We start from the raw sequence: 26,131 nt of genomic DNA on the forward strand, positions 1-26,131 counted from the left end.
GTGGCCCAACCTTTCCTAATGAATTCCCAACTAAAAAACCACTTTGGGAGAAGTATAAAAAGGCTTTAATGGGAAGGCTTAAGGGAGGAGAGAAGAGAGAGAAAGGTTATTATGCTGAGATTTTCCTGACCAGGTCTGAAGATCCTAGTGCCTCCTGCACTTCCCCCATTTACAGGAAACCCTTGTTTCCTTGTGTGATGATGTCTATCTACTACTTGAGATATCATGGAGTAATTCATGGAAGGAGTTTGTTAAATGCTTGAGACTGGACGAATCCGGAGGACGGTTCCGCTTGGAGCCTGCAAAAGGACGAATCAGGTGAAATTATTCCTTTCTGTACTTTATTTGACTATAATAAAAGAAACACTTGTCTTTGTTCCTGACATAAATCTTCTTCATGTTTATGATCTCCATGTTATGATTCATATATGAATGATTGTTTAATTGCATAACTAACTATCTTTCCCTATATTATGAAGATGATTTCTTTATGATGTTTAGTCGATATACTGTTGTACTTTCTTGAATTGATTGTTTTGTAGGTTGAAGGAGCAAAAGGAACTCCAAGAGGGTTTGGACCCTGGAAGGCTCTTCTCGAACGTAGGACCCCCAGGTATGCGCCTTATCGTATAGTTTGCTTATCTTAGCATTATGGCTGTATGGAATGTGTGTTTCTCTGTATAGACAACCTCTAATCTACTAGGGTTTCAACCCAAAGACCCTAGGGGAATTTGTCCCTTGACAGAATTGACGACTCCACTGGGGACAACAATATTGTTGTTCCTAGTTTGGGTTTATTCAAGCCAATTAGGGCTTAGCTGTCTGTTTTCTTGTTGTTGCTGTGTAGTCTGTTCCTGTAGGAACTTGAGTTGTAATTTTGGTCAGTTTCTTTAGACTGTTTTTTATTTTTTCTTGAAATCTTTTATATACATTGTTTTTCTTGTTTACAGAAGCATATATATGCATGTTTCCTTAAGTAAACCCGCGTATACGTAGGTTTCCTTAGGCTCAGTCACGTATACATGCAGCTGTACATCAATACAGTCACGTATATTTTGTAATTTTCAAGATTTTTTAAATATTTTTGTTTCTGAAGGTCTGTCTGCTGGTTTGATTCAGTCCTGAACAGTTACTTTTCAGTGTCAGTTTTTAGTTTTACAGCAAGTATCTAATTTCAAATTCTCTCTAATTTTGGAAAGTGTTGGTCTTATTGGTTTTATTTGCAAGCGTCATCGTTTTGTTAAGCACACAAGATTTCTTGTTAGGAGTCTTGGCTACTCTGTTTTGCCAGAGCAGAAAGGTTGATCTCAGTCTTTGTGTCAAATCTTGTTTTGGTGACCTTTTGTGTTTGCTTGTTAAAACTACATTTTTGTGACCATCTACTTTTCTTGCTTTCGAAAGTTGTTGATTGACACTTTCTTGAAAATTGTCTTTTTGATCTTTTGGTCTTTGTTTCCAAACCTCTCATTGCTGCTTTTGATTGTTAAAAGCATCTCGAAACACATCTTTGTTGTTGAGTTTTCATCCATTTTGTGTTGTCAGCTTGCAAAGTGTTTGGTGCCGATTTTTCAATCATAAAGTTTCAGTCTTGTTGAGAGCACTTTTGAAAAGACATTTTTGCTCTTGCTTTTGAAGAAAACTTTTTGAAAAACTTAGTTTTTCTTTCTTGAACTTTGTTTTGATTTAGTTTCCTTTTAGTGAATGAAAGTGCATTTTTGTTTGTCTTGAAACTTGTTTTTAGTGTTTAGACGAAATGAATGGTAGCAACTCATATTCTATCTAAACATTTTAAGTGGCAAATTAGAAATTGATAAACAAGTAACTTTCATTTCTTGATTTAGAGTAGTCTTAAGTCTTGCATCAGCATGTACTCATTGCATTAGGATAGAGTTGCACATCTTTTTAGGCATCCATAGTTTTGTTAACTTTTGTGAGTGTGAAGCATGAGTAAAAGAAAAGAAAAGGAAAATTTGTTGCTTTGTTTTTTGAAGTTCCTCTGAACCCAGTAGAAATTTCTTTCATCGAAAAACGAAAACAAGTGCATTTGCATGTAGTTTGGTTTTTATTAATTTCTTTTGTGTCAAAACACCACTAGTTTCACTTCCGCTTATCCCTTGACTTAAAGAACAGCCCATTTAAAAACAAGCGCTAATTAAAATATACTAGAACTTTTTATAATTGTCAAGTTAGACACACCAACAAGTTTTAGGATATTTTAGGGCCTTGGATTAGGCGAGTGGAGAGATAACTCTCCAAGGCCATTTAAACTGTCAAACATAGGAGTCTGAATAGTGAGTGAAAATCCAATAGCGTTAGGGAGACCAGGAAAGCTCTAGATCTGGGAGTTAAGCATGAGGGTTTTTGAAGACAAGGAAGAGAGATACCCCCTCTCCTACTTGTCAGATCTAACCTCAAGACTGTTTCGCTTGGCTTCTGATACGAGTTGGTAACCTTAGTTGCTACTCCTAGGGATCTACACAGGTGGCTGTAGAGGGGAATCCTGTGGCACCTGAGGTCGACGTTGTATCACTCTCAACGGTACTACTGGAGGGCACCCTTGCAAAGCTTGGGGGCTTGCACCGGCGTAGGCTGTTGTTAGGAGGTCAGCGTAACTTCCTATGTTACCTTCACTGATAGGACTGGGCCTTCATTATCCCAGACTATCTTCGGAAGGCCCCTTACTTCACTTTCTTGTATTTTGGTGTCCGGTCCTCATCACCTGGAGCAGAAATAATCGAAAGTTGTTTGACTAGCTGATATCTTTTAGGGACTTTTTAGTGTGTGCTCTGTGCTCCTAGTTGGCCTAGCTTTCAAATTTTTGAGTCTTTAGCTAGATCTTAATAAAAAATTCAAATTAGCAGACTGATCACCTAGACAGTCTTGAAGACTTCGTGGTATTTCATCACCAAGTTTAGAGCCTTCTCCTAAAAGGCACAGAGGTAATACTGCTGGTGGGTTTCGTCCCATGGCAGCTGACGCATCGGGGATTGATCATCCTCACAAAGACATTAGTGTTCAAAATAGGCCTGGTACTTCCATAGAACAAGAGAGGAACACTCTAGTTCTTTCTCGAGTTCTCTTTCAGACAGAAGATAACATAGAAGTAGAAGAATTTCAAGAGTCATTAGCTACTCCGAATTCTCCCTTACCTTCTAGCTATCCAAAAGTATTACGATACGTTGGGACTTCGACACATAGACCGTCAAGTCCAGGTCACACTACGCACTTACCATTGATGACCACTACTGGAAGCATGGCTTCTACTACAACTGCTACAATTATGTAGACTCCAACGTTAGTACAAGGGGGAGAAACCATTTCCATCCCCTCTACATCTTTATTTGGGTCTTTTGCTAGCACATCTTTTGTTGGGTCTACCTCCATTCCTTCTACGAGTGGAAATTCCCAAGCCAATGCTTTTAGTACTGGATTCTTCCCTTTTGGCACCCATTCACAGGGTATCCCATCAGTTTTGTTTAGTGCCTCCACATCCATGATGGGTGGGTCAGCTTCATTCCAAGGTTTTCCTTTCGGAAGTGGTCATATACCACATTCCAACCCGACAGTAGGATCTATGCCTTTTTCTTCTATAGGACAAAGCAGCAATCCTTTCCAAGGTTGGACTAACCCTGCGGTTAGTGGCATGGGAATTGGGAATTCGTTTTTCGGCCAACAAGGGAATGGGTCGTACTCCACAGTTAGTTCATTTTGAAGTATTCCTCCCTTAGCTACTGCTTGGAATCCTTATTAGGGGTTATCCACTCCTTATAATCCTTTAGGAGGAAGCTTCGCCGGTCATGGAGGTTTTGCGGCCGGAGTTGGTCAAATTCCAAGTTTTGCTGGATCTCATGGTTTGCCTTTTGGTTCAGCTGGTTTTGCTGGATACTTCGGGCAGCCTGGTGCCTTTCAAAATCTAGTCCAATCTTTTTAGAGCTTTGGGAGCTTTGCCCAGTCAGGGTGGAACCCCCAAGGTCCTCCTAGGATTCCCTTTCTGGCAACTTTGAACTTACCAGATCTCACGAAATTAACAACGATCCAATCAAATACAACCCAGCCTGGCCTCCGGTCCCAACCAAACTCCCTTCAGACATTCCAAAATTCGAAGGGAAGGGCGGTGAAGACCCAGGCGACCATGTAACCACATTCTATTTGTGGTTCTCATCAAACTCCCTTATTGATGACTCGATTAGGTTGAGAATTTTTCAACGCACCTTGACTGGTAATGCAGCCAAGTGGTATATAGAGTTGCCTGGGGGAAGCTTTACATCTTTCGCTGACTTAGCTAATATTTTCTTAAATCATTTCCAGTTTCCCGTCCGTTATGATGCCGGAATGGAACTTCTGGCCAATTTCCGTCAGGACACGGAAACTCACATTTCTAACCATATTCAGGAATGGAGACGGAGAAAGAGGCTCATTAAAGCCGAAATCCCTCCAGAATACCGTCTCGAATGGTTTTTGAAATCTTTACAACCTGAAATCTCTAAGGATGTCTCCATGTCCGGAGTCTATTCTGAGGAGCAAGCTATTTTTAGGGCCCAACAATTAGAATTGATTTACTCTCAGTCTAGGATCCTTCAAAAAATCTTGCCAGATGCTCCTAGGTCTAAGGTTGATATAGCCAAGTCAAAGCCAGGTCCCCATGTGGATGGTATCGTTGGATCGGTAGACACAAATGCAGTGAACTTGTTGAGCCAGTTGCAGCAGTTGTCTTTACAAACTGCTTCTAACAACCAAGTCACATCATCTAACCCTTCGTCTTCCCAACCCTCTTCAGTCAATGTCGTCCAATCTACCAACCCCAAAGGAAATCAAAATTCCAATGGGAAGAAGAAAGGACGAGGTAAGAAAAAGAGTCAAGATGGGAAGACTGATGCAAATAATCTTGGCAATAATGCTGGTGGTGGTAGAAATGAGTCTAAAAAGAAAGTCAAGTTTCCATGCAAGTTATGCAGTGGAGACCATTTAACTCATCTCTGCCCCAAGATTGAAGACGCTCAGCGCTTGTTAGGGCAGCAAGGGACTTCTAGTTCTCAAGCTGTGTTAACCAACCCTTTTCCCCAAGGGCAGCAACTTCTTGCTGGCGCGAGTTCAAACCCTGGTACCTTCGCAGGGGGCAACCAGGAAGGGGAAAAGTCATCAAATGTTTTCATGATGGGTTCCAATGTCCATGTGGCCACTCGGTCACGTGATTACGGTGAAGCCGAAACTTCCAAGGACAAAACTGCTCCCAGAAATACTGACCTTCATATTGAGTGACCTCTTGTTGAGACTATACCATGAATACCGAAAGGTTCCGCTAAACGCGCAACTATTAATCCTAATGCTAGGGCTAGCCAGAACTACTCCATTGTTGAGGATCTGGCTCAGAGTCCATGCGCCATGTCCGCTTTAGAGGTTCTCCAATCGTTTCCGGCTCAACGAAGTGCTTTACTTTGGGTGATTCAGGCAGTTGATCCAACTAACTCTTTAGTGCTCACTTTCGACATGTTAAATGTCAAAAAGCGACTCCATCATCATATGGCTTTCCAAATAAAGTCTACATACTGGAAAATTAACATTTTTCATACCATTATTGATGAAGGAGCTTCTAGTGCGTCATGTCGATGTCATGCTGGAAGGCTATTGGATCGCCTTCGGCTGTTCCTTCACCCACTGTCCTGACTGCTTTTGATGGGAATTCTCATAAGCCACATGGGATTATCCTGGACTTTCCCATATTTTTTGGGGGGAAGGTTGTTAATATTGAAGTAGAAGTCATTGATGCTAACCTGGAATAAAATATCCTCTTAGGAAGGAATTGGGTATACGAAATGGATGCTGTTGTTTCGACTCTATTTCATGTCATTTGCTTTCCTCATGAAGGGAAAATTATTAAGGTTGATCAATTGGATTATTGTCCAGTCGATCCTCAAGCAATCTCTGACTCTACTATTCCTCTAGTGGATAACCCTCATCCACCTACTAAGAATCTAGGAGTTGGGATGTATTCCTCATTGATGGGTACCTTTGATTTTCCCTCTCCTATCACTAGAATCAATGTCGTTTCATCATCTAAGGAATCTCCTCGAAAAGAGTTCTTTCGAACTCATTATTTTTCAGACCCTTGGACCTTGCCTTCACCTATGACCACATTAGCTGAAGGACAAGTTAATGGAATGGCATTCCCTATGTCTGCAGTTGAGCTTAGATATCAGTCTATAGTTAACTCTGCAAATGACCACTCTACTCCTTTTTCTGAGGGGGAGCTAGATGGTGATGTGGCCCTGGCCTAGACCCTTGATTCTACCTCTGCCTTGGACTGCTTAGATACGGTTTTACCTTCTGAAGAAGCAATCCTAGAAGTAATGATGGGTGTAGATCAACCTTGGGAAGACTTACACCATCGTTCATATTTCCTTCCTCCATTGTAGGAAGTATAGTCTAGGTTCTCCAAGCTTTTTACTAGTGATGTTTGTACGGTATCAAATCCTTTGGCTCCAACACACTTTCATGCCGAAGGTAACATGTCGGTGATTTCAAAAACGATACCTATAAACATCTCTACGAACCCTAACGTGATCGAGAATATCTTCATCGGAATCGAATGTTCCCCTGAAGAAATTCAAGTTTACACCGACCTTTTCAAGGAATTTCGGGATGTATTCGCTTGGTCTTATGAAGAAATGCCTGGCATTGATCCATCTATAGTTCAACATGAGATCAAGACGTATGAAAACGCCAAACCGGTTCGTCAAAGGCTTCGGCCAGTTAATCCTAGGAAAGCAACAGCCATTAAAGCTGAAGTAGAGAAGCTGCTTAAGGCAGGTTTCATATACCCTATTCCTCTTACCGATTGGGTGTCTAATCCAGTCCCTATGGATAAAAAGCAAGGAACAATCCGAGTATGCATCGACTTTAGAGACCTAAATAAGGCCTGTCCAAAAGATAATTACCCCACACCATTCATCGATCAGATTATTGATGAGTGTGCAGGTAATGAGATTTTTTCTTCATGGATGGTTTTTCTGGTTATAATCAGATCTCTATCCGTCCTGAAGGTCAACATAAGACAGCTTTTATATGTCCCTGGGGTACTGTTGTGGCCACCAACAACCCCCCTCCTTATTTAGTATTAGCAATAACACTAGATAAGTGGGGACCCTTAGTAAAAAATTCAAAAAATTCAATGTATTATACTCCTTAAGAAAATATCGCATCGCACGAAGAAGATAGGACATTTCCTTGTGAGTAGAATGATAAACTGCGAGAATGCGACGCGAAATCCATCACATCGCATGCATTAAGCAACACTCACAAACAAAACTTTAAGAAATCGCCGATGGCCGATATGCGACATCGCATATCGCAACATCGCAAAAACAGCACATAACTATTTAACAAATTGTAACAATCTGTGATCCTGTGATAATGCGATACTGCGATCGGCGATCTTGCGATCGCGCGAAACAGCAATCTGCAATTTTGCGATAAACGTGATCGGTCAACCCTGCGATAACACATCTTGATGAAAATGCGATAACGCGATAACGCGATGATGCGATGCTGCGATGCGAATCGCAGAGATCGTCCATCGCAGATTTTCCCCGGCTCAACATTCAAGAAAAATTGAATACGCGCGTTAATGAAAATTAATGAATGTACGCCAAGTGTTAATGAAAGACAGTTTTGTGTTTTCGAAGAGTTAGTTCACGTCAGGTGGCATGTTTTTGTACATCCGTAGAGCTCAGAGCTTTCTTGTCAATTTTTATTATCATTTCTCTCTCCTTATATGTGAACTACAGGAATGAAAAACAGAAACAATATGAAGCAATGTGCAGGGAGCGATTAAGGAAAAAGGATAAAGCTCCAATGCTCGGAAGCAGAGAAGAAATGCCCTCATGAACGGATACCGCATGCAACAGAGCCGCGAATTCCAGAGTGCTGCTGAGCTATCCATTACAGATCTATCAGTCAGAGCCATGGTTCAATGAATAGTTGAACAATGCTGATATCAACAGGCGATTTAACGCTCAAGGTAAGAATCTCACAAAAGCAGTATGTTTGCAAAATTTTAGAGCTTATACTCGGTAAAGGAAAGGCGCTAAAGGCGAAAAACGCACCAGAAAGGCCCAAATCAAAGAACGGAGGCAGTTTTCGATGCGCGATTAGCGCCTAGCGCTAATCGTGTATCGCTGAGAAAATTGCTCAAAAAGCAAAGTCCCTAACTGCTTAGTCACTCGTAAGCCCGGAAATGCAAGAAAGCAAAGGAAAAGGCAATTTGAGGGTTAACCAAGTGGAATTTGGGTTATTACTGAGCATACACAGTAAATCCACATAGCCAGAGATAATTCTCAAGTATATCTGCTATTTTGCTGGAAAAAATGGTGCCAGCGCTTGCCATTTCTGTTTGCTTAGCTCAACCAAAAGCGGAAGACAGTTAGCCGACTCTACCCAGGCAAATATTGAATGCTCGCAACATTAAGGAGCAAATGCAGAAATAGTTAGATATTAGATTTAATTTTTAGAAATAATTTTGCTTAGAAAAAGGGCGGTCATTTAAACCGTATCCTGAATATGTGTAATTAAGCTATTTAGTTAGTAGTATTTAAACCCTTCTCATGCATTTAGAGAAGGGTCCAGAAATATCAAAAACTTTTCCTCAGAACATGCACTTTTGCACCCTCTAAGGAGGTTTTGGTGAATGAATGGATCAAGATTTGTTGATGTTTGCATTTGATATCTGCTACTGATGTTGCACTTCTGTACTCTTAGTAGATGTTAGAGCAAGGAGAAATAAATCATTATTGATTGAAGCTTATGAGTAGGACCAGTCATAAATGGTACTTTTATCTCTTGACCATTTTTGCTTATATGTTAAAGTGATATACAGTTTTTAGTTGTTTATATGTTATTACATGAATGCTTGAGTTACCATTTGACACTTTTGTACGGTGGTAGCTATTTATTTATGTTTAATGTATGAATAGCTTATTATGCGATATGTTGTTCATAACTGTTTTGCCTAACTTTTTATGCGAAATAGTTCATCTTAATTGATTTCCTTTCTTATAATCACTGAATGATCTTTATTACCAGTTGTTCTATGAAATCTCTTTAGATCACATAATACAAGAGTTACATCCCGGGTTAGCATAGATTAGATGTGTTGTTTTTATTAGATTACCATAGTATAGAATTAGATTAAATTTTGAATTAGAATAGCTTAGATAGTTACTGTTAGATCAGCAACATCCAATTCTACACACACACACCCATAGATTGGGAAACTGGTCCCATTATCCCCAGTCGGACCCACTATACCAAACGGATAAGGAGCTGCCAACCAAGGTCCGGACTGGGCGGGTATCCCCCTTGTTGTCGACCCGATTTTCGGGGCTTCAACATATTTGGCGCTAGAAGGAGGGCATGAACTATGAATGGCAAGTAAATCCAAATCTGAATACCATTCTGAGAGTAAATCACCCTCATCATCTCCCCCGACTTCCCCATTACATTTAAATCCAGAGTCAGAAGTCGCTCGAGTATCAACCGCTGCTGCACACCCTGATATTTCAGACCAATCCACCATTGAACCTCCTGAAGTCGAATCCCTGATTCACAAACTTCAGCGATTTTCCATCTCTCCTCAGAGGTCTGATAAATCTCAAGGCAGCGTGACTTCGCATTACAACCCTACTCATCCCTTCACCAGGCTAAAGAGTGAAAAGTTTGGCGTTCAGCCAACCGAATTACCTCTTCCCACCAAGAAAAGAGCAAGGAAATCACCGCAAGAGTCTGACAGTGAGACTCTTTCGTCCGCATCATCCATCTCAACTACTTCACCGCGAAGTCAACCATCCACACCTCCACTCCAGATCATCGTCCATCCATCCACTGGAATCCCCACAACCCCTCTTCAATCATCTACGATCATAGTATCCTCATCCTCCTAGCCACAGGCATCATCTTCTGCACTTTCCTCTATTAGCAGTTCAACGATGGCCCAGTCTCCATGGAACAACCCTGGGGCAGTCTTAATGCCTGCACCCTTGAGTCAAATACCGGCCCATCCTGAGAAATGGCTGCCCAAATTCAATCCTGAGGCAGGTATGCTAGCAGAAGAGCACATAAATAACTTCATTCTTTCCATTAATCTCAATGGGGTTACTAATGAAGATGTTGTTGTTCGGCTTTTTCCCTATACACTGCAAGGGACAGCCGGGTCATGGTACTTTTCATTACCCTCTGGATCCATTACAAGTTGGGATATCTTCCAGGACCAATTCCTAACCAAGTTTGGTGATGACAGATCAACGGCAACATTAATCAATGACCTATCAAATATTAAAGCCGAAGCTAGAGAGCCTATTAAGGATTTCAATTTACGGTTCAAAAAAAATTTCAACAAAATTCCTACTGATTCTCAGCCCAACAAAGAAGTACGATGCAAATGGTATATTACCGCTCTGCCGTCGAACATAGCCATCTTCGTGGACAGGGCAAATAAAACAACCTTAGCTGAAAACATGAAAGAGGCGATAGCAGTAGAAAAATGAATAATAGCCCTGGAAAAGAGATCCGCGATAGAGGAACGTAAGTCCAAAAAAGTCACCTTCAAGGAAGACTCCAAGAAGAAACAACCAAAAGATCCTTTTGATTTGGAAGGATTGCAGAAAGTTCTAAAGACCATGTCCAATGAGATGGTCGACATAAAAAAGCAAGTAGCAGAAACTTCTTCGAAAAATCCCTACAGAGCTTTTAAAAGAGGTCCTTCAATGGATGCAAAGCCACCCAATGCCATTTCAAATGCTGAATCCGAGGAAGAGGAAGAGGAAATTGCCACTGAAGGGTAGACCGATGACGAAGAAGTTGTGGAATTACAAGGAATGTGGGATTTCATCCTCCCACAAGAGGAAGATCAAGAAGTATTTCCAGTTAGCACACGAAGTAAAAATCAGCTTGATCCTCCCCAAACTACCCCTAAACAGAAGAGCGCAAGCTCTGCAACAAAAGATAAAGTCGCAACAAAGAAAACGACATCCAAAGCGACTCCAACTAGCCCAGTACAAGCAGATGAAACGACTCCATCGAAAACACTAATAGTGGCGGATGAAATGGAGTACAATATTATTGATGACATGAAAAAGACTAGGGCTAATATCACCCTTTACGAACTGAGCAAGTTGAAACATCAACAGAAGATAATGATGAAAGAATTACATGCCGTGCTAGTTGCACCTTTGCCTGCCGCTGTACTTTCTCAAGCTTCCCACAACATGGGAAGACCTCCAATGAACACGATCAGTAAGATTGATCCAAATGACATCGCCTTGATTGGAGGAAGATCAAGATCTCACACTCCCCCGTTTCTCCTCACTTATGAAATCTTTAATAAAAATGTGCACAATTGTTTGATAGATTCTGGTGCTTCATCGAATATTTTACCCAAATCTATATGTGCCAAATTAAATGTTCAACCACAGAAATCTGCAATGCGCATAGTTCAGCTCGATCAATCTCAAGTCGAAGTGATCGGCGAACTAAATCAAGTAACCGTAAGATTTTCATCCAACCTGAAGGTATGTCAGGTTATTGACATTAGTTGCTGACATCCTACAATTCTATGGCTTAATACTTAGCAGGGATTGGTCAGAAAAACTTCATGGATACTTCGCAACTGATTGGTCGCACATGTGGCTGCCCTACAATGGTAAACCGAATCAAATAAAAGTTGAACGAGAGCTACATCAGAAGTACATAGTAACGGAGTTAGAGGGAGAAAATGAACCTGTAGCGTATAACAACAGTATCATTGGCAATTACTCGGTAGATTCTTTCCTCGGCAATTTCAATGCTCATGTGTCACCTTATTTAGAAAATTCAGTTTTGTCCAAGTTGAAAATTTTTCTCGAACTGATAGTTCGAAATGTATTAATTTTTTAGATAGACCTGTAAATACATCTTTTTTTTGGAAATTATTTTTTGATGGCTCTAGATCTAACGAAGGAGCAGGAGCAGGATGCGTTCTGATTAGTCCATAAGGAGAAAAGATCATGCTCACATGCAGACTCGAATTTGATTGCACAAACAATACAGCAGAATATGATGCTTTGGTTCAAGGCCTGTACAAGGCAATCAGGTTAGATGTCAAGTATCTTCAAGTCTTTGGAGACTCTGAGATTGTGGTTAAGCAGGTACGTAACACTATAAATTGCTTATCAGGTCACTTAAAACACTATCAATCTTTAGTAAAAGATCTGACTGAGCATTTCATAGCATGTAATATTTCTTCAATCCCCAGACTCCAAAACGCTAGTGCAGACCTTTTGGCTAACATAGCTTCTAAGCTTATTCCCTCCGAAGATTTTAGTCCAGATAGATTCTCAATAGAATTAATCTTTAGACTGTCCATTCCTGACAACATCACAAAGTGGAGAGTATTCAATGATGATCCAAATATCGTAAATTTCCTCACATCTGAAGGATCCTACTCCAATCAAATAATTGACGAAGACCAGCACGATCAACAATTGCAACAAAATAGCACTAATAATGCTATACCAAAGTCGGTGTTTAAGTTAGAAGACTTATACGATTTGAAAGATCGGTTTAAGAGGTCTACCAATTCAAAACTCTACAGTTCAACCTTGAACTACAAATTATTAAACCTAGGGATCGATGCTAAACCACAAAACATCAATCTAGGCCTCGGCTTAGCCCCAGAAGAGAAACTAGCATATATTCGTCTTTCGAAACAATATAAAAATGTTTTTTTCTGGAATTATGATGAGCTGAAAACATACGACACTTCTATCATCCAGCATACTATTCCCATGATCAATAACGAAAAACCTGTCCAACAAAAACTGAGAAAAATCCACCCCAATTTAGAAAATCAGATAAAAACCGAGCTCAACAAGTTACTGAAAGCCAGGATAATTTTTCCATCAAGCATTCCAAATGGGTCTCCAATATGGTACACGTTAGGAAGAAAAATAGAGATATTAGGATTTGCATTGACTTTCGGAATCTTAACAAAGCCTGTCAAAAAGACAACTTTCCTCTTCCACCTATGGAGCAAATACTGCAGGCAGTGGTGGGCTCAGAACTAATGTCTTTCTTGGATGGATTTTCAGGGTACAATCAAGTGTTGGTACATCCTGATGATCAGTTGAAAACCACATTTAGAACTAAATGGGGCACATATGCATATCAGAAGATGCCATTTGGTTTGATTAATGCTGGTGCTACATTTCAGAGAGCCATGGACATCGCATTCAAAGGTTTATTCAATAAATCTGTAGTAATTTATTTGGATGATATAAAAGTGTACTCCAAGAAGCGAAGCGACCATCTCAAAGACCTGAAACAAATCTTTCAATGGTGTTTAAGGTATGGAATTTCACTTAACCCAAAGAAATCTTTTTTTGCATTAAGTGAAGGGAAACTTCTAGGATTCATAGTGTCAAAGTCTAGTATTCACATTGATCCCGACAGAATCAAAGAAATTTTTGAAATATCCCTACCTCATAACAAAAAAGCCATGCAATCTTTCCTTGGTCAAATCAATTTTGTAAAGAGATTCGTTCCATATTTTTCGCGAATTGTGTCTCCTTTGCAGACCATGATTAAAAAGAATTCAAATTTTAAATGGGGTCAAGATGAACATGAAGCATTCAACTTGATCAAGAAAGCCATTATTAATGCTCCATCTTTAGCAACCCCGAATTTTTCAGAATCTTTTATTTTATACACATTTGCCTCAGATAAGTCATATGCCGTGATACTAACTCAAGCAAATCAAGAAAAAGCGGAAGCTCCAATTGCGTTTTTTTAGCTCAAATTTACAAGGTGCTGAACTCAATTATTCTGACGTGGAGAAACATGCTTATGTTGTTTTCAAAGCAGTCAAGTACTTCAGACCTTTCTTACTTAAAACCCATACTAAGATCATAGTACCATTTCCAGCGGTAAGGAATCTTCTAGTGCAAAAGGATGTGGGTGAGAAAAGGGCCAATTGGGTTACTGCCTTACAAGAATACAACCTTGAGATCAAACCAGCAAACAATGTAAAAGGTCAAGGCTTCTGCAAAATGCTGGCCGGAGCATCGCAAATTTCTGAAACTCCATCTGAAGAGGTACAAATGGGTGAGGTAAGCCTAAACGATGCAGAATCATTATATGCTGATATCATTTATTATCTTAAGAACGGGTATGCTCCTTCACACCTTGATCATACTAAGAAAAGAGCTCTAAGATTGAAAGCTAAACAATATCAGCTCATAAATGATATTCTTTTCAGAAAAAATTATGATTCTGTCCTTCTTAGGTGTCTTGAAAAAACTGAAGCTGAAAAAGTTTTGCAGGAACTCCACGATGGGCCAGCAGGCAGACACTATGCTGGAGATGCTACTGCACATAAAATCTTACGCGCAGGATATTACTGGCCCACGTTGTTCAAAGACTCACACAGTTACGTGAGGAAATGTCAAGTCTGCCAAACTACTGTTGGAAGACAAAAGAAGCCGTCCCTGCCACTACAGCCGGTAAACATCGAGCAACCTTTCAGTCAGTGGGGCTTGGACATAATAGGTGAGATCATTCCTCACTCTTCTAAGCAGCATAGATACATCCTCACGGCAACAGATTATTTCACAAAATGGGTAGAAGCAGTTCCGCTCAAGACAGCTAATTCTGAAAATATTATTGAATTCATAGATCAATTTATAATCACTAGGTTTGGATTGCCATCTGCTTTAATGTTTGACAATGCATCATACTTTTCTGGAAATGCAATGACTAATTTTGCACTTAAAAGAGGATTCAAACTTAAATATTCAGCCAATTACTATCCGCAAGGTAATGGGTTAGCTGAGTCAACAAATAAAAACCTAATCGGGATTATTAAAAGAACAGTTGACCAAAATCAAAAGAATTGGCACAAAGCTTTGGCATATGCTTTATGGGCAGATAGGATAACGCAAAAAGCTTCAATCGGCACTTCTCCCTTTAATTTAGTTTATGGGAAAGAAGTGGTTCTTCCAACTCACTTAGCCATTCCCTCTTTGTCTTTAGTACAATACATTGATGAAGTACCCACTTCCTCCTTACAGCTGAGACAATTGGAAATAATTAAATTAGAAGAACAACAAGAAGAAGCTAAGAAAATGCATGCTCATCATCAAGCGCTTGTAAAATCCTCTTTTGATTCAAACATAATGACCAGAAAAGATTTTCAGATGGGAGATTTAGTTTTAAAGTGGGATAAGGCTCATGAAGAAAAGGACAAACACACAAAATTTCAAAGGATGTGGCTTGGTCCTTTTCAGATTGTTGAAGTCATAGGTCCATCAACATTTGTGTTACAGGATTTAGCAGGTAGGAGGGATCCTTTGCCTGTTAATGGACAAATTCTCAAAAAATATTTTCCATAGAAGATTATTCTTCTATTTTTGGTAGAATAGTTTTTCTTTTCATAATAAAACCAGTTGTGAATGGTTACATTAGGTATTTACGAAAAAGACACCAATTCTCTTTCAGATTTTGAGCTTTTTGCTTGTATAAATAGCAAATCTTTTGGAAACTTGATCTTTATTATTGACAGATACAGTTAAAAACTTTACCCTAGATATGATACAAGTTTCAACTTCAAGGAAGTTGATGAAAGCAACCTTTAGTGAAGAAATTGTTTTATATCAGCATAATGAAAGGTATCAATAACAAAATGAAGATTCTCTGTAGAATAGTTGTTCCCAAAAACTCTATTATTGTCGTCCAGAGCTATCTTAAGGAAACAATCACTTCCTCCCTGCTAAGGAGAATCGCAGCTTTCAGAGGGATAATCAAAGGATACACTATATCTTGAAGAATAAGAGGTCTCATCACGAGCCGGCTTATCATGATCACAGATATCATAACTTGCTGACTTTGCCAATACTGTCTACCACAACAGGGCAATGACTCAAGATTGTTGCAATCAAAAGACAAGGGGTCTCATCACGAGCCAGCTTGTTCAGCAAAGTTATGAATCAAGTGAGTGACAGTGTCACAATTTGGCTACCAAAACAAGGCATTGTTCTTTAAGAATAAAAAGAAAATCAAAGCAATAAGTGTAAATATGGATTTTTCTTTGAAAGTTGTAGATCACCTTAAGTAGGATACAGGATCATTGCTGGGTAACAGGTAACCCTGTCGAGGCTATAAACGCCTGCTGGCAGCAGAGGCTCTACCTACGACAAATGAGCATATTTAAAACTAGTTTACAGAGGAGACTTTATTTTATCTTTACAAGACCAAGTAATGGCTGATGTAAATACGAGGAATAGCCTAAGGAAGCAAATAATTAGAATGAAAAGAGGTTGAAACAAAATATCATTGACAGTTTAAAGCATAATGTACTCTATCTGTCCATAACAAAGTTTAATTTTCTAAAAAAAAAAATCTGTTTTGGAAGTTTGAAAAATTCAATAGGAAAACAGAGATAACTAGTTCTTCCAAGTGAATCGCCAATTGTTGTGGCCACCAACAACCCCCCTCCTTATTTAGTATTAGCAATAACACTAGATAAGAGGGGACCCTTAGTAAAAAATTCAAAAAATTCAATGTATTATACTCCTTAAGAAAATATCGCATCGCGCGAAGAAGATAGGACATTTCCTTGTGAGTAGAATGATAAACTGCGAGAATGCGACGCGAAATCCATCGCATCGCATGCATTAAGAAACGCTCACAAACGAAAACTTTAAGAAATCGCCGATGGCCGATATGCGACATCGCATATCGCAACATCGCAAAAACAGCACATAACTATTTAACGAATTGTAACAATCTGCGATCCTGCGATAATGTGATACTGCGATCGGCGATCTTGCGATCGCACGAAACAACAATCTGCGATTCTGCGATAAACGTGATCGGTCAACCCTGTGATAACACATCTTGATGAAAATGCGATAACGCGATGATGCGATGCTGCGATGCGAATCGCAGAGATCGTCCATCGCAGATTTTCCCCGGCTCAACATTCAAGAAAAATTGAATACGCGCGTTAATGAAAATTAATGAATGTACGCCAAGTGTTAATGAAAGACAGTTTTGTGTTTTCGAAGAGTTAGTTCACGTCAGGTGGCATGTTTTTTTACATCCGTAGAGCTCAGCGCTTGCTTGTCAATTTTTATTATCATTGCTCTCTCCTTATATGTGAACTGCAGGAATGAAAAACAGAAACAATATGAAGCAATGTGCAAGGAGCGATTAAGGAAAAAGGATAAAGCTCCAATGCTCGGAAGCAGAGAAGAAATGCCCTCATGAACGGATACCACATGCAACAGAGCCGCGAATTCCAGAGCGTTGCTGAGCTATCCATTACAGATCTATCAGTCAGAGCCATGGTTCAATGAATAATTGAACAATGCTTATATCAACAGGCGATTTAACGCTCAAGGTTAGAAGCTCACAAAAGCAGTATGTTTGCAAAATTTTAAAGCTTATACCTAGTAAAGGAAAGGCGCTAAAGGCGAAAAATGCACCAGAAAGGCCCGGATCAAAGAACGGAGGCAGTTTTCGAGGTATGCATCACTAAGAAAATTGCTCAAAAAGCAAAGTACCTAACTGCTTAGTCACTCGTAAGCCCGGAAACGCAAGAAAGCAAAGGCAGAGGAAATTTTAGGGTTAACCAAGTGGAATTTGGGTTATTATTGAGCATACACAGTAAATCCACATAGCCAGAGATGATTCTCAAGTATATCTGCTATTTTGCTAGAAAAAATGGTGCCAGCGCTTGCCATTTCTGTTTGCTTAGCTCAACCAAAAGCGGAAGACAGTTAACCAACTCTACCCAGGCAAATATTGAATGCTCGCAACATTAAGGAGCAAATGCAGAAATAGTTAGATATTAGATTTAATTTTTAGAAATAATTTTGGTTAGAAAAAGGGTGGTCATTTAAACCGTATCCTGAATATGTGTAATTAAGTTATTTAGTTAGTAGTATTTAAACCCTTCTCATGCATTTAGAGAAGGGTCCAGAAATTTATCAAAAACTTGTCCTCAGAACATGCACTTTTTCACCCTCCGAGGAGGTTTTGGTGAATGAATGGATCAATATTTGTTGATGTTTTCATTTGATATATGCTACTGATGTTGCACTTCTGTACTCTTAGTAGATGTTAGAGCAAGGAGAAATAAATAATTATTGCTTGAAGCTTATGAGTAGGACCAGTCATAAATGGTACTTTTATCTCTTGACCATTTCTGCTTATATGTTAAAGTGATATACAGTTTTTAGTTGTTTATATGTTATTACATGAATGCTTGAGTTACCATTTGGCACTTTTGTACGGTGGTAGCTATTTATTTATGTTTAATGTATGAATAGCTTATTATGCGATATGCTGTTCATAACTGTTTTGCCTAACTTTTTATGCGAAATAGTTCATCTTAATTGATTTCCTTTATTATAATCACTTAATGATCTTTATTACCAGTTGTTATATGAAATCTCTTTAGATCACATAATAGAAGAGTTACATCCCAGGTTAGCATAGATTAGATGTGTTGTTTTTATTAGATTACCATAGTATAGAATTAGATTAAAGTTTGAATTAGAATAGCTTAGATAGTTACTGTTAGATCAGAAACATCCAATTCTACACACACACACCCATAGATTGGGAAATTGGTCCCATTATACCCAGTCGGACCCGCTATACCAAACGGATAAGGAGCTGCCAACCAAGGTCCGGACCGGGCGGGTATCCCCCTTGTTGTCGACCCGATTTCCGGGGTTTCAACAGGTACCTTTGCATACAGAAAGATGCCTTTTGGTCTTAAAAAAGCTGGAGCCATGGGCCATGTCATATGCTTTCCATGACATTAAACATATCATCAAAGCATACTTGGACGATCTCGATGCTCGTTCTTGAAAGAGAACTGATCACCCTAGTCCCTTCGATTGGTTTTTTAGCGATGTCATTTTTATAAAATCCGGTTAAATGACAACAATTGTGTTTTCGCGGTTACGTTCGGTCGGTTATTAGGGTTCATCGTGTCAAATGAAGGGATTCGGGTTGATCCCTTCAAGGTTGAGGCAATAATTCAGTTGCCTCCCCCGTCCTCAATTCGACAACTTCAAAGTCTTCAAGGGAAGGCTAATTTCCTAAGACGGTTTATAGCAAACTATGCCGAGATCACTAAAGGGTTTATGCGTTTACTACGCCCATTTGTATGGGATGACTTTGCGTAGCGGTCGTTCGATGCTTTGAAAAAGGCATTAGTCTCTGCCCCGCTTTTGAGTCCACCAGATTATGGTAGGGACTTCCTTTTATATCTCGTTGCAGCAGAATCAACCATTGGTATGGTTCTCGTTCAGGAGGACGATGCTCTCACGGAGCATGTGATTTATTATTTGAGCCGAGGCTTAATAGGTCCTGAACTTCGCTATTCACCAGTTGAGAAGTTGGCTTTGGTAGCTGTCCATGCTGTCCAGCGGCTCCGTCATTATATCTTGCTACACAAAACTTTTGTCTTAGTGGTGGTCAATCCATTTCAATTTGTCCTCAGTAGGCGAGTGATTGGGGGCAAATATAATCGATGGATAGTTATTTTACAAGAATTTGATCTTGAGTTCTTGTCCACCAAGTCTAAGAAATCCATGGTTTTCGCCGAGCTAATTTCCGAGCTGCCTTGTGGAGAGGATACTATTTATGAGGAAAGTTTTCCCGATGAGCATTTATTCCTCATCTCTTCACTCGACCCTTGGTATGGAGATATCATTGTCTATCTCTAGACTTCGAAGTTTCCCTCTACTTTCTCTAAGGATGAACGCCGGAAATTACGTCACCTAGCCAAGAACTATGTTATCATAGGTGATACATTATATCGTCGAGGGGTTGATTCAATCCTTCAACGTTGTTTAACCTTAGAGGAAGCAGAGTCAGTGCTCAATGACTGCCACAGTGGAGCTTGTGGTGGTCATCTATCAGGGCTTGCTACAACCCAGCGCATCTTGCGTGCTGGCTATTTTTGGCCTTCGCTCTTTAAAGACTGTGTTGAAGTGGTCAAACGATGCCACCCCTGTGAAATCTATACTCGAAAGATGCGTGCACATCCAGCTCCTCTTTTTCCTGTCCTCACTATCAGTCCTTTTACTAAGTGGGGTATCGATTTTACAACTTGTAATCTGCCTTCAGCGGCGAATCACAAGTACATTATCGTGGCTGTAGACTACTTTACAAAGTGGGCCGAGGCCATGCCCACTTATAAAAACGATAGTGAAACAGCAACATTGTTCCTTTTTAATCAGATTATCTCAAGGTTCGGTATCCCGAGAGAGATTGTCACTGACCATGGCAGTCATTTCCAGAATCAACTTATGTCCGAATTGGCTCTTAAATTGGGTTTCTAATAGGAACATTCGTCTTCTTATTATCCTCAAGCTAATGGATAGGTCGAGGCAGTCAAAAAAACTCTTAAGACGGTCCTGCAACAGATAATCAAAAAAAATCGGTCCAATTGACATCTTATGTTGTATCCGGCTCTTTGGGCATATCGGACCTCCATGAAGACTGCTACCGGTTTTACACCTTTTCAGTTAGTTTATGGGATGGAATCTATCTTTCCTATCGAATGTGAAATTCCATCTCTTAAGTTAGCTGTTGAACTCCTCCCAAAGACTTCTAGTCTTGAAGAGCACCTCATTCATTTGGAACATCTCGATGAGCAGCATCGAGATGCCGCCACGATGAATGAGGCTCATAAGAAAAGGGTTAAAACACAGTATGATAAAGCTGTCCGTCCTCGAGTCTTTTCTGAAGGTGACCTTGTCTTAGTCTAGGACCAAGATAAGGACACCTTGGGGGCAGGCAAATTTAAGTCGATGTGGTATGTCCTTTCATAATTAAACTAGTTTTAGAAAAAGGGTCGTATGAGTTAATCAATTTTGAGGGAAACAAGTTGGCAGAGCCCCGAAATGAGCTCTACTTAAAGAAGTACTTTACTTAAGTAGAAGCTAGGCAATGGCTTCTTTGTACATTGTGTATATTTGTACATATCTCATCGAGAGTTTTTGATATCAACACTTTTTGGTCTGCTATGGTAGGTGTTGATGGATGACTTGGTCTATTTTGGATTCGCCGATGGTGCTAGTCAGCACACTCGGAACCTTGCTTCTGCAGCTTGTGTACTCTATTATCCAACTAGTCAGTTGATGGTATCAAGGGGAGTATGCATTGGTCCTGATTCAAATAATATGGCTGAGTATACTGTCGTCATTAATTTACTATCCGAGGCAATTTCTCACGGAATCAACTCGTTGGTAGTTTATCTTGATTCACAATTGATAGTGTCGCAATTGAATAACATTTATCGGGTAAGGGATCCATGTTTATATCGCCAGTATTTAAGGGTGAGGTTGTTGCAAAGATCATTTAATTATATTAATTATTTGCACATTCCAAGATCTCATAATTGGTTAGCTAATTCTATCGCTAATCAAGCATTAGACTGGCACATTAATCATTCATCACAATAAAATCAAGCATCAAAAAGTCAAACTATATATATATATATATATCATAAAACATCTCGAGTGTACATAAGTCTGTCCAAAAAATATACAAAATTGGGACTCAAATGCCCATAATCATGTCTAGTGCATCTAATGCCCCGGCTCAGGATGAGCGGCTAAGTAGGAAGCTATCGCATTGGCCACACGCCTAAAAGTGCGGACCCAGTCACGTGGCATGCCAACCACATGACGCTGCATATCCTCAAGAAGATCCTCTACCGCCACCATCGGTACTCCATGAGTGAGTCTCACCAAGTGCCGCTGGACGGTGTGAAGTAGTCGCTCTGTGTCTGCAGCTGCCTCTTCGGCCCCTCGGCCGCGACGTCTATGCCGTGGGAAATCATCTGGTCATACCGGCCCAATATCTGGAACATGATCATCATATTAGTCATTTGAATCCTATCAAAAACATTTTTCAAAATTCATTATTATATTTGAAAAATCCAAAAAAATCAAAAAATCAAAAAATACTTACCAATGTCGCCCCATGCTGCGGTCGGTGGTAATACTAGATCAGGATCTCCTCGGAAATCCAACCCAGCATAAGGGTAGTCATCTATGGCGATGATCTGCTGATCCCACCAAGAAAAGAAGTCATCGTCAAATGCAGTCCATGGGACATCCCCACCTCCTAGACGTTTCATCAGGTCAGCCCACCTGCCCATGCGTGGATCTCGTGGGGTGCTGATGGAAACTGCTACCCTAGGGCAGAGTGCAGGGACCCTCTCAAAAAAGAAAGAACATAAAATAGTCCCATATCCGAAGTTTTTTGTCTGCCCTCTCTTGATGGAAGTGATCTGGCTTTTCAAGTTGGCCAGAAGAGGAGTACACCAGTCAAACACGATGGTGAGATAGTCTACTGCCAAGCTCATGGTTAGCCATGATGCCTGGTGCAAAGAAGTTGATCCGTTCACTCTAGCTATGGTGAACAGGATTATCCTCAGTGATAAACTCTCCACATGTGTGATTGAAATCTGATTTCCAACCTTTTTGGGATGTCCCGGGCAATAGATATGCATGTAGTCCTCGATCGAGAGACTGCCTCGTGTCCTGCCCCTAGAATGTACTACCTCTCCCCTTCGGGAAAGGCTCGTGATGAAATAAATGTCGTCCACTTCTATCCTAAGTGGCATCTGGTCAATCATAAATGAATCATCATCGATACTCCAGTAATCAATGAGCATCTCAAGCAGACATGTGTTTGCTTTCATATTTGGCAATTTGAAGAATTTTAGCAAACCACATCCCCATAAGGAATCCAACGCATCAGGATCGTTCATGACCTCATCATCCACTGCGGTATGCTCTCTTTCTCGCCAAGTGACTGGCATCCTGAAGAAAAAATGATTTTAAACCATTAGTTTTTCTTGTTTCAAATGTTCACGGCGTATACGCGGGTCCATTTGCACACAGTCGCATGTAGGGCCCGCGTGTACACAGGTTTCATATACTGAACCCATGTATACATCACGGTGAAATTTTTGACAAAGAATTCAATGGTAAAACATAAATTATAAATTATAAAACTAGTCACAATTGATTGCAAGACAAGTATAAGAGTTACCTGGGGACTTTGGAAGAATTTTAACAGTTGAATTTGGCGTATGGAAAAGTTGCTTCTTTTGCTACACTTCTCTGCTCTCAAACTCAAATGGTGAAAATGATGAGTCCAAAAACTCTTTTATAGGTTTTGAAAATGCAAAATTTTTTCAAAATTGTATTTTGTTTGGCCTCATGTAACTTTTAACTTGGGATCTTGGAATGTCGAGAATGGTTTGATTTTCAGGACATTTTGGACGTTTTTCAACGATTTCGAGATGGTTCCATGATTGCTGACCCGTCATGGCAAGTATCATTTTCTCACTGACATATAGGTTAGGGAAGCCATTTTTCCATTGCATTATGCATACTAACCTCCATCTGTCAATACATTTGCCATAGGGTCGATCCCATCATGTTATGGTTCATAAACCATTTTTACTCGTTGATTCTTTAAATCATGACATGATGCTAGAAGCCATCCTTTACATGGGCATCGTAGTTAGCACCTCACTAACATTTGTTTCCCATGCTGCTCCGATTTGAGTAGTCTCGGGAGTCCTTTGTAGTCCCGCCATGACTTATGCGATGAAGACTCATTCCTCTTTGCTTCTTCGCTTTCGTTCTGGCCTTATACCCTAGAGGCTCCTTTGTGTTGAGTTGTACTACTACATTGCATTTTGACCATTTGCACCTTTTAGCCTTTAGCTGGCTTCACTTGGACTCGTGTTTTTGACCATTACGACTGCAAAATCAAACTTGCATACCTTTAACTTCTGCAACTTGACACACCTTGACCCGTGGAAGGAACACACCTTTGAGTGTCATTGACCAGTTTTCGCCTCCCTGCATTGAGCATAGGAACGTTCCAATCCCAGGAACTAGATCATCTGTTTCATCGACACTTGTTCTTTCCACTGTACTATAGCATTCTTTTATTCCTTTTCCAGCTTAAAAGAAAAAGACAAAAAAATTACATATTCCAAAAAAGAGCGAGAACGGGACAATATTTCCATTTATTATTGGCAGCTAGAGTCAGTCGTGTCGCCCTTGAACAAAGCACTCAAAGGAAAGTCTCCTCCATTTGGGCAGGATTTAGTTTGACTTAGGTACGCCTTAACCCTGTTATTGAGTCAGTTCTCCCCCGATTGGTTATCTCTTCCAATCATATGGAGGGTACGTTCGTGCCTCCTGCATGACGAACTTATACAGAGTCATCATATGCTACCACATAGTCACATTGAGTCGTGCTTTTGTTCAAGGGAAGTTAGCCTGAGTCGGCCTCTCTGCGGTGTCTCTTGACTCATTTTTCAGTCGGCCATCCCTGATTGTCAGTGTCATGTCTATCATCACATCAGCTATATTGGTCCTTTACTCGTGCCGATTTGAGAAGGTCCCCATTGACTTCTTGCTGGCGGGTCTTGTCTTTATCGGTGACGACATCTTGCTCTGAGGATAGGCCTAGAGCTGCACCCTGGCCCTATTTTCATTATTGATAGGTCACCTTGTGCTCAGCATCGATCAGTATCATGGGTCTTTGACTGAATGGTTTCCCTTGTGTTCGACATCAGCTTACATTATCACACATTGGGATTCGTGATGTACCTTGGTTTCCATTTGACCCTATTGGTGGATACCTCACCTCTGTGTCAGCTTTCATTATTGGTTGGTTCAGAGGGTTTCTGTCGTGCGCTAGCCACATCTTGTGTATGCCAGAAACGTACTTTGGTCGAGTTACTACATCCTTTTCGTCCAATTCCTTCCACATTATTGGCCTACGGGTTACACTCGCGCTAGATTGATGAAGGATGCCTTAATGCCTTCCTTCTAGTGGATCTTTTCCTATCGACTCCGACTCATTGCTCTGAGGCAAAGATCTAGAGTCCATTGGGCAGTACCTTGGGGTTTGCAGTCATTAGTGGCAGATCCTTCACTATCAACAATGGGAAACCATCAATGTCTCCTGATCGATAGATTCTTACAGGTGTTCGACTCTAGCTCATCTATTCACACTTGTTATATTGTACTGGGTACCTTGACACTCATTATCATTATCGGTGAGTAGTCTCGCGTTTGTTATCGGTATACATCAATGACCGGTAATCAAACGATTTCTCACATGGTCGACTTCAGATCATTTATTCCCATGGTGTAGAAATGTACCACGGTGGTTAGTGAAGACCTCAGGTTGCATTAGCATTCATTGGTTCACTTGACAATTGCTCCTGCTGCTGCTAGTTGATACCACTCCACCTTATATGTTGCAGTCATTCATGGAGACATTCTATATGCTGGCACTTGAGTTTGCAGTGTAGAAGCATCCTATTCCATCATGTTCAATTCGTACCTTTTGTGATAAGTCTTTGATATCAGTGATCCGGTTTATTCTTCAGCGTCATTGACATTCTTATATGTGATATTCAAACATGTACTTGTTCGATCATGATCAGATGATCCATTATGTATTTTCTAGTTCTTTATACTTGTATACTTGGTGGATCGGCTTGTACTTGATATGCGGACATGCTTTACTTTCTCTGAGCATGGGTATGCCCGCCTCAGACAATGTTTCTTTCTGATCTCCTTTCGTGGCTTGGCAGGCTGAACTCTAGTGAAGTCCTTCCCAGTTTTTGGCAGATTTACTTTCCATGTACTTGCTTAATATATTTCGGCCATCATGTACCCCTTCTGACCTCATATATTAGGGGGCATCTGTTATAGCTCCAAATCTCACTCTTGAGGTTTTTGATGCTGCACTCATGGCCCAGGGCAACCCCTCCTTCCAAACCTGGTCCAAAATTTAAAAAATAGTGTTTTATTCCCTATATGCGACATTGCCCTGAGCTAAATGCATGTATACGCAGGTATGTGTATACCCAACCCGCGTATATGTCTTAAAACACTTAAAAAAATTAAATCTCCTTAATTTCGGGCGGAGATCGCAGGTTTTACCTGCTGATCACCTGTTAGTGCCAATGGCCCAACTGTTCCCAACGAATTCCCAACTAAAAAACTACTTTGGGAGAAGTATAAAAAGGCTTCAATGG

This window comes from Pinus tabuliformis, chromosome 2_2 (genome assembly GCF_031772625.1).
Source record: "Pinus tabuliformis cultivar Carrire ecotype Pingquan chromosome 2_2, CPIR1, whole genome shotgun sequence".
NCBI lineage: Eukaryota > Viridiplantae > Streptophyta > Pinopsida > Pinales > Pinaceae > Pinus > Pinus tabuliformis.